A 14,341-nucleotide genomic window follows, 5' to 3' on the forward strand; every position below is an offset into this window, starting at 1 on the left:
TTTTCCCTCAAGGCTAGTTCTCTACCACTTGAGCCGCACCTCCACTTCTGGCTTTTTGCTGGGTAGTTAGTCTCTTGGATTTGTCTTCCCAGACTTGTTTTCAACTTTGATCCTCAGATCTCAGCATCCTAAGGAGCTACGGTTACAGGTCTGAGCACCTGGTACTCAGCTCAAGATTCAGTCTTGAGTACTGTATGCACACCTGTACAGCATCATACAGAATAGTTTCATTGCCTTAAAAACATCCTCCGTGCTCCTCCTATTCACCCTCCCTCCCTCTGACCCCACTGACCTTTTGATGTCTCCATAGTCCCCCACTGCCCCTAGAATACCATAGAGTTGACACACTCCCAGGCTGACTTCTTTCACTTACCCATCAGTATTTCAAGTTCTTCTGTGTCTTTCTGTGTCTTCATTCCATTGTCTGAATACACCTCAGTTCATTCATTCCTTCATTCCTGAAAAACATCTCAGTTGCTTCCCGATTTGAGGGATTATGAACAAGGCTGCAATCTATATTGTTGTGCAGGATTTTGTGTAAACAGAAGTTTCCAGACATTTGGGTAAACACCAGTGGACACAATGGCTGCTCATCGGTTCGGATGGCTTTGGTTTGTTGGGCAGACCAAACAATGTCTCCAAACGGCTGACCTGTCCGGCTTCCTCACCTCCTGGGGACTGACCCACACACTCACATCCTTGCCAACAGTTGTGGTGTCGGTGTTCAGGATTTTCCACTGTTCTAATAGGTATGGCTCATTGCTTAAATTTCTATTTTCCTAATAACGTGCAGGGTTGAACATCTCTGTATGTGCTTATCAGCCATCTATGTGTCTTTCCTGGTGATTGATGTGCCTGTCTGGGTTTGGGGCCCATTTAAAAAGCATATGGGGGCTGGGAAGGTGGCTCAGTGGTAGAGCGCTTGCCTTGCATGCATGAGGCCCTGGGTTTAATTCCTCAGCACCACATAAGCAAAAAAGAAAAAAGCTGGAATTGGCTCTGTGGCTCAAGTGGTAGAGTGCTAGCCTTGAGCTGACGAGCTGAGGGACAGTGCCCAGGCCCAGAGTTCAGGCCCCACAACTGGACTCAAAAATATAAAAATAAAATAAAAAGCATATGCCAATACTAGAGCTTGAATTCAGGGTGTCTCCTTTTTGTTTTTTGGTCGGTTGTGGGGCTTGAACTCTGGACTTGGGCGCTGTCCCTGTGCTCTTCAGCTCAAGGCGAGCCAGCTACTGCTTGAGCCACAGCGCCACTTCTGGTTTTCTAGTGGTTTATTGGAGATAAGAGTCTCACAGACTTTCCTGCCCGGGCTGGCTTTGAACTGTGATCCTCAGATCTCGGCCTCCTGAGTAGCTAAGATTACAGGCGTGAGCCACCGGCGCCCAGCTCCTGTCTCCTTCTTGTTTGGCTTTTTCTACTGAAGGCTGGTGCTCTACCACTTCAGCTACCCCTTTATTTCTGGCTTTTTGCTGATTCATTGGAGATAAGAATTTCACAGACTTTTCTGTTCATGCTGGCTTCAAACTGTGATCCTCGGATCTCAGCCTCCTGAGTAGCTAGGATTACAGGCGTGAGCCATTGATACCCAGCAATTATATATATATATATTGTCAGTCATGGGGTTTGAACTCTGGGCCTGGGCACTGTCCCTCAGCTCTTTAGCTCAAGGCTAGCGCTCTACCTCTTGAGCCACAGCACCTCTTCAGGTTTTCTGGTGGTGAATTGAAGATAAGAGTCTCACAGATTTTCCTGCCCAGGCTGGCTTTGAACAAAGATTCTCAGATCTCAGCCTCCTGAGTAACTAGGGTTACAGGCGTGAGCCACCAGCGCCTGACAGTAATAATAATTTTTGTTTTGTTTTGTTTTGTTTTTTTGCTGGTCATGGGGCCTGACCTCTGGGCCTGGGCACTGTCCCTCAGCTCTTCAGCTCAAGGCTATCACTCTACCACTTGAGCCACAGCACCACTTCCAGGTTTTTCTGCTTATGTGGTGCTGAGGAATCAAACCCAGGGCCTCATGCATGCAAGGCAAGCACTCTACCACTGAGCCACCTTCCCAGCCCAGTAATAATAATTTTTAAGAGTCTACCTCAGTGGAAATTATTATACTCTCAATGTCAACTAACAGAACAATGTTTTAAATCTTTAATGACTACTCAACTGATCCTCTCAGGACTGCCAGGGTAAAGTACCAAAACTAGGAGGGAGAGAAGCATGGGCTATTTTTTGCCTCAGAATTTTGGAGGCTAGAAGTTCCAACTTAATATCCACAGAAATGGTCTGGGACAGACCAGAACTGCTGGTGGTGAGAATCTCTCTTTGCTTCTAGTACCTTCTCATGTTTGCCAGCAGTCTTTGGCTAGTAGTCTCGTCTCTCCAATCACAGGCCCATCTTCTTCCTGTGTCTTCACATCATTCCCCCCTCTAGGCAGAGCCTGGTCTATGTCCACATTTCCTCTTCTTATAACGGCACTAGTCACTAGATCTGGGGCTCAATCTAAATGACCTCATGTTAGCCTGGTCAGATCTCCATTTCCAAATTAGGTCACATTCTGAAGTACTGGGAGTTATGGCTTGAGCCTATTTTTGGGGGGTGGTGGGGACAAGACTGATACAATTTGACCTATAACATTCCCTATTCCTCTCTCTCCTTCCAGCCTCTGGTAGCCCTAATATATTTTTGTCTCTATAAATTACCTATTCTAAACATTTCCTATATGCAAACAAAAATACCTGTGCTTTAAGTTTTCAAGATTTGCTCATGTGGTAGCAGGCATCAGGATGCCTTTCTCTTTGTGGCTGAATAATGTTCCTTTTTGGCATGTTTTGGTTACCCATTCATCTGCTGATGGCTCTTGTAAATGAGGTTATGGTAAATGTTGGTATAAAGGTATCTTCCTCCAAACCATTTTGGCAAACTGCCCAAGACAATTTTTAAAACTTGATCATTAGGCGTGCTGGTGGCGCACACCTGTAATCCTAGCTCCTCAGGAAGCAAACACCTGAAGATTCTGGTTGAAAGCTAGCATTGGTGGAAATGTCTGTGAGACTCTTATCTCTAAATGGCCACCCAAAAAACTGGAAGGGGAGCTTTGGCTCAAGTGGCACAGCACCATCCTTGAGCAAAAATGCTGAAGAACCGTGCCCTGACTTCAATCCCCAGTACTTTCATACAAAAAAGCCATTGAATATCAGTTCATCATCAATGATACTTATAAATTATCTACACATGCCATTGTGCTAACAATAACCTGTACAGCAAGTGTGCATTCAAGTAGAAAAGTGACAAAATGAGTCAACAGATAGGTACAAAATGAGTGCAACTATAGACAGAAGAAATGAACAGAAATCTCTTCTCAAACCCCACTGTGGAAGGCTGGGAATGTGGCTTAGTGGTAGAGGACTTGCCTAGCATGCATGAAGCCCTGGGTTCGATTCCTTGGTACCACATACACAGAAAAAGCCGCTAGTGGCACTGTAGCTTAAGTGGTAGAGTGCTAGCCTTTAAGCAAGAGAAGCTCAGGAACAGGGCCCAGGCCCTGAGTTCAAGCCCCAGGACTGGCAAAAACAAAACAAAACAAACCCCAAAAATAACACTGTGGAGACCCACAACACAACATTCTGCCTGACCAACAGCCTTGCCCAACTTCCTGGCTGTACATTTTTCTGTATCCCTTATCTGTCTGACCATCTAATGAAAGCTGTGGGCGCCTTTTCCAAAACCTTGCCCCTTGAGTAAACACATCGCTAGCCTGAGGTTTGGGAGATTCAGGGACTCCCGAAAGTCCCACAGGAGATTCTTGATCTTGATCTGAAGAACTGCTCTGAGGGCGGCCCTCCAGGCAGGGATATGGTATTTGGCTCCAGGGAGAGGCGATGGTGAGTAAAACAAAATAAATGTAAAGGGTAGAAAGCAGGTGGAAAGCCTGGCTCTGGTGGCTCACGCCTGTAATCCTAGCTACTCAGGAGGCTGAGATCTGAGGATCGCGGTTCAAAGCCAGCCCGGGCAGGAGAGACCGTGAGACTCCTATCTCCAATAAACCACCAGAAAACCGGAAGTGGCGCTGTAGCTCAAGTGGTAGAGCGCTTGCCTTGAGCTGAAGAGCTGAACGACGGCGCCCAGGCCCAGAGTTCAAGCCCCATGACCGACCAAAAAAAAAAAAAAAAAATCAGAAGTCTGGCCTGAAGTAGTCAAGGCATTAGGATTGAGGCAACGTCAGACTCTTCCCAGGGGAAGCCACCAGGAGTTTGGGTTTGGGGCCTCATTTTGGCTTTTATCCTTGCTATAATAAGGAAAATATTTTCTTGTTTATCATTCATTACCACTGGTCTCAATCAGTATTCAACTGGGAAAATGGGAAATCATTCTAGTTACGTCTGGGAGAGGGTATTTATTTTATTTTTATCAGTCAGTCCCGGGGCTTGAACTTAGGGCCTGAACTCAGATCCTGAGTTCTTTTGCTCGAGGCTAGCACTCTACCACTTTGAGCCACAGAGCTACTTCTGGTTTTCTGGTGGATCATTAGAGATAGAGTCTGGGGGACTTTCCTGCATGGGCTGACTTTGATCCTTCATCCTCAGATCTCGGCTTCCGGAGTAGTTAGGATTGCAGGCGTGAGCCGGTAGGTCTGGGCTTAGATGCACGGTTTTCTAGTGTATCTCGGTCTCTTGTTCTCCAGCTCAGGGGGCTGTGCGGCGCGCTCCACTTTCACTGAACCTGAGCCTGGCGCTGAGTCAGTGCTTACAGCCGTGTTGTCCTTGACAACTTGATTCTCTCTCAAACAGAAGGTGACTGTTCTCCATCTTTTATACATAGAGAAACCCAGGTCCAGAGAGCCAGGACTTGCCTGGACAAACCCAGCTGCCATGACCTGTCTGCCTGGCCAGCCTCAAGAAGGCTCGGGGAGAGGATGGGACTCCCAGCCCGGGAGCCGAGGCCAGCTGGGGCTGACTCAGCCACGACCTCTTTGTTGCTGGCAACTTCCTGCTGCCCGAGGAAATAGGGCACTGCCTAGGTCTAGCCAAGAGAACGAGGATGGAGGTCAAGGCATCTGGAGATAAGCCGGGCCTGGAGGAAGGCTGAGGCCGCTTCTGGTCCCTGGGGTGGAGCGTTCCACAGTCCCTGCTAGACTTATGGCGACCATATTTCCCCAACTAAACCCTCACACATGTGGTTGCATGCCTAGGATTTTGTGTTTATGAGAAAAATGGGAGAAAGCTCTAGAAACAAAACCACACCAAACCAAAGTCTGTCCTAGGATTTCTCAGCCTTAGCACCAGAGGCATGCTGGGACAGGACAGTTCTTTGTCGAGGGGCTGGCCCGTCCTGTGCACTGTGGAATGTTTGCGCCATCATCGGTTTCTACCCACTGTATGACAGCGGAAAATGCCCCAGATGTGCCGAATGTCCCCCGGGGTGGTGGAGGCAAGCACCATCATGGTGACGAGCTCAATTTTAGCTTCAAAGCACAGCTCAGAGCCCTCTGTTGGACATGCTCAGCGGTCAGAGATGGTGTCCACCTCTCACTGGGGACAAATATCACTAGTCTGGCAGGAAGGTGAGAGTCATGCCTTTGGGGAACTCCTAGACTACTAGGGGAGATTGGGAAGCACCCCCTCTTCCTCCCTGAAACGGACTAAAGTAGCCAGCATGTCTGGATTTGAATCCTGGTCCCACCATTCCATTGGATGAACTACCTCCTTCTGCCTCAGGTGTTTGTTTTGTTTTGGTTTGGTTTTGATAAAGACAGCAATAGCTTCTATTTCAGTTTGTTTTATTGGGGGGGGACAATATTAGGGTTGAACTCAAAACTTTAGGCACTCTTCCCCCGAGCCACATCTCCAGCTATCTTGTAGTATTTCAATTTGTTACAATCAATAAACCAATATGAAAACATGATTACTAATATGATTCAGCTCTCCTTACTTCTATCCTAATTTCCTTTCTCTGTGTCAGACCCCATTCAGGACACATTAAAAGTAAATGTCAGGTACCCTTAAACTCCTCTTTTTTGTGTGGAAGGGAGCTTGCTTGCTCTGCTGAGGTTCTATCGCTAGAACCATGCCTCCAGGCTTGCTTTTTGAGGGTTGTTTTGGAGATGGAATCTTGCAGACCTTTCTGCCCAGACTGGCTTTGAATTGAGATCCTCCAGATCTCAGCCTCCTGAGTCGCTAAGATTATAGGTGTATGCACCCAGCGCCCAGCATCCCTTAGGCCCTTCTTGAAAGTGGTAGTTTCTTAGATTTTTTTTCTCTTGTTTTTGATGTATTACGGGATACCACGCCGCCCCTCTGTGCAATCTGTCTGACTTTTTTTTTTCTTTTAGTGCTTGGACAGGGCTTCTGAGTTCTGAGGGGAAGGCACCCAGGGGTGAAGCCTGCTTCTTTTCACATCAGCTCAGCAGGGCGAGCCCCAGAGGGCCAGGACTTGTAGTAATTGTTGACCTTCGTTGACCTTGCTGGGCCATGGCATTGGGTTCCACGCCAAGTCCCCTTCCCTCCTGACTGCACCGCGTGGAAGGAAGCCACCTGAACGTAAAGAGTGGGGAACCGCATGGGGCTTTTGTGAACTGGAATAAGTTATGAAATATAAAGTTCTTACCATCTGTTGAAACGACCTCCAGGAAGTGGAAACATGGTCTTTTATTCGTCTCCACCCCGGTTTTTGTTGTTGTTGTTGGTGGTGGTGGTGTTTGTTTTTTACTTTGGGGTTTTTTTTCTTCTGGGGGAAGTTCAGCGGGGGAGCAGAAGGGTGGGGGGAAGAGCGAACAAATGCGATCATGCCTTTCAGTATACGCCATGTGGGAAACGACCTATGTAACTTGTGGGCAGGGTGGGAGGGCAAGCTGGGGGAAAGGAAGGGTCACATTGCCCGGAAAAAGAAATGGACTCATGCCTTATGAAAAGGTAATACCTCGGTATCACATCTTCATAGTAACAACCCAATTACTTAAAATAAAAGGAATATAGTCCTTAGCGGAGTTGCTGGCATGCAGTCACCCCCAGAAATCACTTTCCTGTTATGATGGGGCAGCCCTCACAGAACACATCCTCCCGAGCTTCTGGGGGAGGGAGAGCAATGCCCCTGCCACATCATACAACGCTGTTATGTTGCCTTAAATGGCAAAGTAGATGCGCCAGATGGAGGACGGATGTAAGGATATAGACCTAAAATGGGAAGATTCAGGTGGGCAAATAAATCACAAAGATTCTTCTTCTTTTTTTTTTGGTCAGTTGTAGGACTTGAACTCTGGGCCTGAGTGATGTCCCTGAGCTCTTCAGCTCAAGGCTAGTGCTCTACCACTTGAGCCACAGCACCACTTCCAGCTTTCTAGTGGTTCATTGGAGATAAGAGTCTCAGGGACCTTCCTGCCTGGGCTGGCTTTGAACTGCGATCCTCAGATCTCAGTCTCCTGAGTAGCTAGGATGACAGGTGTGAGCTACACGTACCCGGGATTCTTCAAAGCAGCCAAGTGCAGAGAGCTCAAAACTGTAATTCTTAGCTATTTAGGTAGCTGAGATCCAAAGGATCGTGGTTCAAAGCCAGCCTAGGAAGAAAAGTCTGCTAGACTCCATCTTCAAAACAGCCATCAATAAGTCAGGCTAGAGGGATGGTTGAAGTGGTAGAGCACCAGCTGTGTAAATAAATGGAGTAAGCATAAAGCCCTGAGTTCAAATTCCAGTTCTGACCCCACCCCCAATCTTATTTTTTTTTTTTTGTCGGGGGGCTTGAACTCGGCCTGGGCGCTGTCCCTCAGCTCTTCAGCTCAAGGCGAGCGCTCTACCACTTGAGCTACAGCGCCACTTCCGGTTTTCTGGTGGTTTATTGGAGATAGTAGTCTCACGGTCTCTCCTGCCCGGGCTGGCTTTGAACCGCGATCCTCAGATCTCAGCCTCCTGAGTAGCTAGGATTACAGGCGTGAGCCACCAGCGCCCGGCAATAATGTTTTTTAAATCGCCGAGGTTATGAGTGCTCTATATAGTTTTTTTTTTTTTTTTTGTCGGTCGTGGGGCTTGAACTCTGGGCCTGGGCGCTGTCCCTCAGCTCTTCAACTCAAGGCGAGCGCTCTACCACTTGAGCTACAGCGCCACTTTCCCCACCCCCAATCTTAAAAGCAGAGAAACATTCCTGGCTGCGATCAAAGAGAGCAAATAGGATGATAGACAATCAGACATACAGCAGCATGAGTTATGGCTTCACCTTCTCTCCCAAACAGGCTCTAGACACAGCCCGGCCAACACCTCAGGCTAACCTTGTGTCAGCCCGGAGTTGAACCTCTGACGTAAGAAGTGAGCATAATGTAACAAACCTAGTGGTTCAAAGCCCTTGATGTCATGGTAATGAAAAGCAGCATTGGGAAACAAAGGCATGTGTTGACAAGTGCAGGCTGATGGCAGAAATGGAATCCTAGCCCTGGTTCTCTGGAAGCTCAGGGCTTCACACAGCCGGCTCAAACCGGAACTCCATTGCTGGGGAACCTGCCAGGTCTCCAGGGCCAACTCTGGGCCCAGCCCTTGTCTAGGCCTTTTGAAACCTTGTGCTAGTTCATCCTGATACAGCACCGTCCTCATCCTTAGTGCCACAAATAAAAACCCAGACACTTCTAGGATTTAACATCACTTTTTAATGTATACTTTTGAATGATTAAATTAATATTTTTTTGCAGGTACTGGGCTTGACCTTGAGCCTATTTCCTTTCCTTTCCCTTCCTCCTCCTTCCCTTCTTCTCTCTCTCTCCCTCTCTCTTTCCTTCTTTCTTTCCTTCCTTCTTTCTTTCTGCTCAAGGCTGGTGCTCTACTACTTGAACCACACCTCTTCTTCTGGCTTTTTGTTGGTTAATTGGAAATAAGAATCTCCCAGATTTGGGCTGGGAAGGCTCAGTGGTAGAGCGCTTGCTTGCCTTGCATGCATGAGGCCCTGGGTTTGATTCCTCAGCACCACATAAGCAAAAAGAAAAAAGCTAGAAGCAGCGCTGTGGCTCAAGTGGTAGAGCGCTAGCCTTGAGCTGAAGAGCTGAGGGACAGCGCCCAGGCCCAGAGTTCAGGCCCCACGACTGGACCCCCCCCCCAAAAAAAAAGAATCTCCTAGATTTGTCTATCAAAACTGACTTTTAACCCTGATGCTCAGGTCTCGGCCTCCTGACTAGCTAGCATCGCAGGCACGAGCCACTAGCCCTGGCTGATGAAATGATTTTTAAAAGGCTGGGGTTGGGGGTCATGGCTCCAGGGGTAAAGCTCCTGCCTAGCAAGGCCAAGGCCTTGGTTCAAAATCTAGCATTGCCAAGCCACACAAAACAGAAAAGCAAGAAGGAAGAAAGTCAAAAGAAAGAAAAGGAAATGAAGAGAAGAGAGCGAAGGCGTCCTGCAGCCCAGGGGGTGGGCAGTTGCTGTCAGGAGGGCGTGGCGGATAGGATAGCACGCTGCTCTCTAGGACCCCGAGGTCCAGGTGGAAAGCCATTTGGGAGAGATGCCAGGAAGCCCTGAGAAGGGGGTTCCTGCAGCATCACATTCTTGGTGGGGGGGTGAGATGAGGGAGGCGTGGCTGTCAGGAGGCCTGGAGTCCAGGCCAGTGCAGTGAGGGCTGAGGGGCGGGTGCTGGCCCGGGGGAGGGAGCGCACAGAGCCCTCTTTCAGGACCTTTGGCAGTGAGCAGAGGGAGGAGGGAGGAGGGATCTGTTTTTGTGTTTACAAAGCAGTAGACAGGAGCATGATTTAGTCTGAAGGAAAAAAAAAAGCTGTCTGAGAGAAAGAGGACCAAGACGGAGGAGAAGGGGAGAGAGAGAGAGAGAGAGAGAGAGAGAGAGAGAGAGAGAGAGAGAAAGGGAGAGAGGATTGAAAAGCTAGAGGCCAGGTGCCTGTGACTCACCCCTGTCATCCCAGCTACTCAGGAGGCTGAGATCTGAGGACCAAGGTTTGAAGCCTGGGCAGAAAAGTCCATGAGACTCTTGTCTCCAATTAGCCACTCACAAACTGGAAGTGGTTCAGAGTGGTAGAGTGCTAGCCTTGTGCAAAAAGAGCTCAAGGACAATGGCCAAGCCCTGAGTTCAAGCCACAAGACCAACCAAAAAAAAAAAAAAAGGAAAAGAAATGAAGATCTGTGCTGAGGTGGCGGGGGGGGGGGGGGGGGGGGGGGGTGAGGGGGAGAGCGGGAAGGATTGGGGGAGGCAGGAGGAGGATGGGAAGGGATGGGAAGGGGAAACAAAGGAGGAGGCTACAATGCTTGATAAGAAATGTACTCATGCCGGGCGCTGGTGGCTCACGCCTGTAATCCTAGCTACTCAGGAGGCTGAGATCTGAGGATCGAGGTTCAAAGCCAGCCGGGGCAGGAGAGACCATGAGACTCCTATCTCCAATAAACCACCAGAAAACCGGAAGTGGCGCTGTAGCTCAAGTGGTAGAGCGCTCGCCTTGAGCTGAAGAGCTGAGGGACAGCGCCCAGGCCCAGAGTTCAAGCCCCACGACCGACAAAAAAAAAAAAAGAAATGTACTCATTATCTTGCCAATGTAATTGTAACCCCTCTGTACAGTATTTCCACAATAAAAAAAACAACAACAAAACAAAAGAAATGAAGATCTGGACATACTGGTGGCTCACACCTGTAATCTTAGCTACCAGGAGGCTGAGATCTGAGGATCCCAATGCGAAGCTAACACAGTCAGCAAAGTCCCTGATACTCTTATCTCCAGTTAATTACCTAAAAAGCCAGAAGTAGAGTTGTGGCTCTAGTGGTAGAACACTAGACTTGAGCATAAAAGCTAAGGGGTAGTGCCCAGGCTAGCCTTTAGATACAAATTAAAAAATGAAACAAAACCAAACCTATGACTCCAGACAAACTGTTGGAATGGATAATTTTTGACTTTGGACAGAGCCACTCACTCAGGACTTCAGTCTCTGAGAAAAGGGAAATAAAGGCGCTGAGCCTGTAATTATCTCTCTGGCCTGAGGTTGTTTCCAGTTGGCACAGGGGCTGCGCATCCAGACAAAGCTTGTGTATCTGATTTAGAGTACAAGAGGCCAAGGAACTAGAATTTTCTGCAGGGCAGAGAACCAGAAAGGAAGGAGCTGAACCTGTAGCAAAAGGCCTGTGAAGGCATCTGAGAGTTGATTTGCAAAAGCAGAAAAGACAAGAAGAAACACTGAGTAGGGTACAGAAAATGCCAGTAGTTCATAGGAAATGGCTTGCGGTTCCAACAGGCAGAATAATCCAAGCTAGTATAATCCTCAGACTGTATCCTCCACCCCTTAGTTGAGGGCTAAATAAACTAGACTAACAGCTAATTCCTCATAAATCCTCTGGCAACTATATTAAGTGAGTCCATTTTTTTTTCTGTATGCACCAGAACCAAACCCAACATTACTTAAAGGAATTCAACAGAGCCCAGCAGCAAACAATGCAACAGGTCGCAGTGTTCAGTATCCAATCAACTACATAGCTATATCTCTTATAAACATAGACATAAAAAATGTCACTGATGTCAGGTGCCGGTGGTGGCTCATGCCTGTAATCCTAGCTACTCGGGAGGCTGAGGCCTGAGGATCGAGGTTCAAAGCCAGCCTGGGCAGGAAAGTCTGTTGAGACTCTTATCTCCAACAAATCACCAGAAAATCAGAAGTGGCAGTGTGGCTTAAGTGGTAGAGCACTTGCCTTGAGTTGAAGAGCTGAGAGACAGCACCCAGGCTCAGAGTTCAAGCCCCACAACTGACAAAAAAAAATTTTTTTTCACTGAAATTTTAGCAAATTAACTCCAAACATGTGTGTATGTGATGACATATTAGGAACAATGACTTATCTCAGAAATACAAAGTTGATTTCATGTTTGAAATTCATTCAATTTTATTTATTTATTTATTTTTTTGGTTGGCTGTGGGGCTTGAACTCTGGGCCTGGGCGCTGTCCCTCAGCTCTTCAGCTCAAGGCGAGCGCTCTACCACTTGAGCTACAGCGCCACTTCCGGTTTTCTGGTGGTTTATTGGAGATAGGAGTCTCACGGTCTTTCCTGCCCGGGCTGGCTTTGAACCGCGATCCTCAGATCTCAGCCTCCTGAGTAGCTAGGATTACAGGCGTGAGCCACCAGCGCCCGGCTAATTCATTCAATTTTAAAAACCAAACTAAAGAATAGAAATCATAAAACCACTTTAATAGGTGCCCAAAAAAGCACTTGACAAAATCCAATATGACTGCCATGGTAGCACATGCCTGAGTCCTAACACTCAAGAGGCTGAGGCAGCAGTTATTCAAGTTCAAAACTAGCCTTGGCTACATAGTGGCACCCTGTCTCAAACAAGCAAGTGCACAAACAAAAATAAAATTTAAAAACCCAAGATCTAAAAATGAACTCTAGGAAATGGAAACAAGTGTTTTTTTTTCCCCTTTGTTGCTGTTTTTGTTTTCTTTCCATTTTGTCTTGTTTGTTCATTTATCTGTCATTGGGAGGATAAGGGGGAGCACAGAAATGGAGGGACAGAGGGTGAGCCAATGCAGCAGTGGTGCTCACTAGACACTATGTGGAAAATGAGCTATACAACTGGTGGGTGGGGACAGAAGGGAAAAATGGGGAGAGCGTGAGGGAAGGGGTGACATTGTCTAAAAAGAAACATACTCATTACCTGACTTAGGTAACCCTTTGTATATTACCCTTTACAATAATAATAAAAAATTAAAATTAAAAATTAAAATAAACACAATATGTATAACTGATTTGTAAACAACCCCCCCCCCCCCAAAAAAAAAAAAACCTTCTCAGCAGCCAAGTGCCAGTAGGCTGATACCTGTAGGTCTTGTAAGGCAGAGATCAGAATTGTGGTTATAGGCTGGCTTATGTGGCACATGTCTGTCATCCTAGCTACATGAGCAGTGTCAATAGGTGGATCATGGTCTAGATTGGCCTGGTCACACATGGGAGACTTTGTTTAAACAACAACAAAAAAAACAATAACTGAGCTGGAATCCAATGGCTCACACCTGTCTTCCTAGCTACTCAGAAGACTGAGAGCTGAGGATCATGGTTCAAAGCCAGCCAGGACAGAAAAGTCTGTGAGACTCATCTCTAATAAACTATACTACTAAAAAAGCTGGAAGTAGGGCTGTCGCTCAAGTAGACTTGAGCAAAAGAAACTCAGGAACAACACCCAGGTCCTGAGTTCAAGGCCCAGGACTGGCACAAGAAAGAAAAAACAATAATAGTTAGTGTTTTCCAAATTTAACTAAAATATTTCCAAAACAAACTAAAATATCAGTATTCAAGAAACTCAAAAAAAAAAAAAAAAAAAAAAACTCAATGAGCTGGGCACCAGTGGCTCACACCTGTAATCCTAGCTACTCAGGAGGCTGAGATCTGAGTATCACAGTTCAAAGCCAGCCCGGGCAGGAAATTCTGTGAGACTCTTATCTCCAATAAAACACTCGAACACTGGAAGTGATGCTGTGGCTCAAGTGGTAGAGCACTCTCCTTGAGCTGAAGAGCACAAGGACAGAGCCCAAGCCCCACAACTGACAAAAAAAAAAAGAAAAAAGAAACTCAATGAATCTAGGCAGAAGAAACAAAAAGAAAACCACATGAAGACACATCATAAACTGTTGAAAATCAGTGGTAAAAACACAGAGGATCAAAGGAAGAGAATGACAGCATATTTCTCATGGGAAACTATGTAAGTCATAAGACAATGGGGAGGTGGCTCTACTAAAAGGAAAAAAAAAAAGCTGTCAAAGGGCTGGGTGCAGTAATGTGTACTGTAATCCCAGGAGTCAGGAGATCACTGAGATTTGAGGTCAGGCCAGGATACACAGGGAACTTCTGTCTCACAAACAAACAAAAAAGAATTTATATATAGTGAAAATATCTAACGAATTAAGGCAGTTGAAAAGGTTTCTTTCTTTCTTTTTTTTTTGGGTCCTCTCGTGGGGCCTGAACTCTGGGCCTGGGCGCTGTCCCTCAGCTCTTCAGCTCAAGACTAGCACTCTACCACTTGAGCCACAGCGCCACTTCCCGCGTTTTGCTTATGTGGTGCTGAGGAATTGAACCCAGGGCCTCAGGCATGCAAGGCAAGTGCTCTACCACTGAGCCACCTTCCCAGGCCCAAAAAGTTTTCTTAGATATGAACAGAAAAGCAGTACAAAGTAGGAAGAGGACTAATATTAACTGATATTAAGACACATAAAATGGCAGTGTAGCATTCATGCACAAATAATCAGTTGGTTCTTATCAATTATTATTTGTATTTTTCATTTTAGTTATAATATGAAGCATTAAAGATTTAAATGTAAAATTAATAACTTACACTTTTATTTTTATATTTACTTTAAAATGCACTTATAATATTAACATATATACTTCAAACAA

The sequence above is a fragment of the Dipodomys spectabilis genome, unplaced genomic scaffold (assembly GCF_019054845.1).
Source record: "Dipodomys spectabilis isolate Male_0828 unplaced genomic scaffold, ASM1905484v1 ptg000669l, whole genome shotgun sequence".
Lineage (NCBI taxonomy): Eukaryota > Metazoa > Chordata > Mammalia > Rodentia > Heteromyidae > Dipodomys > Dipodomys spectabilis.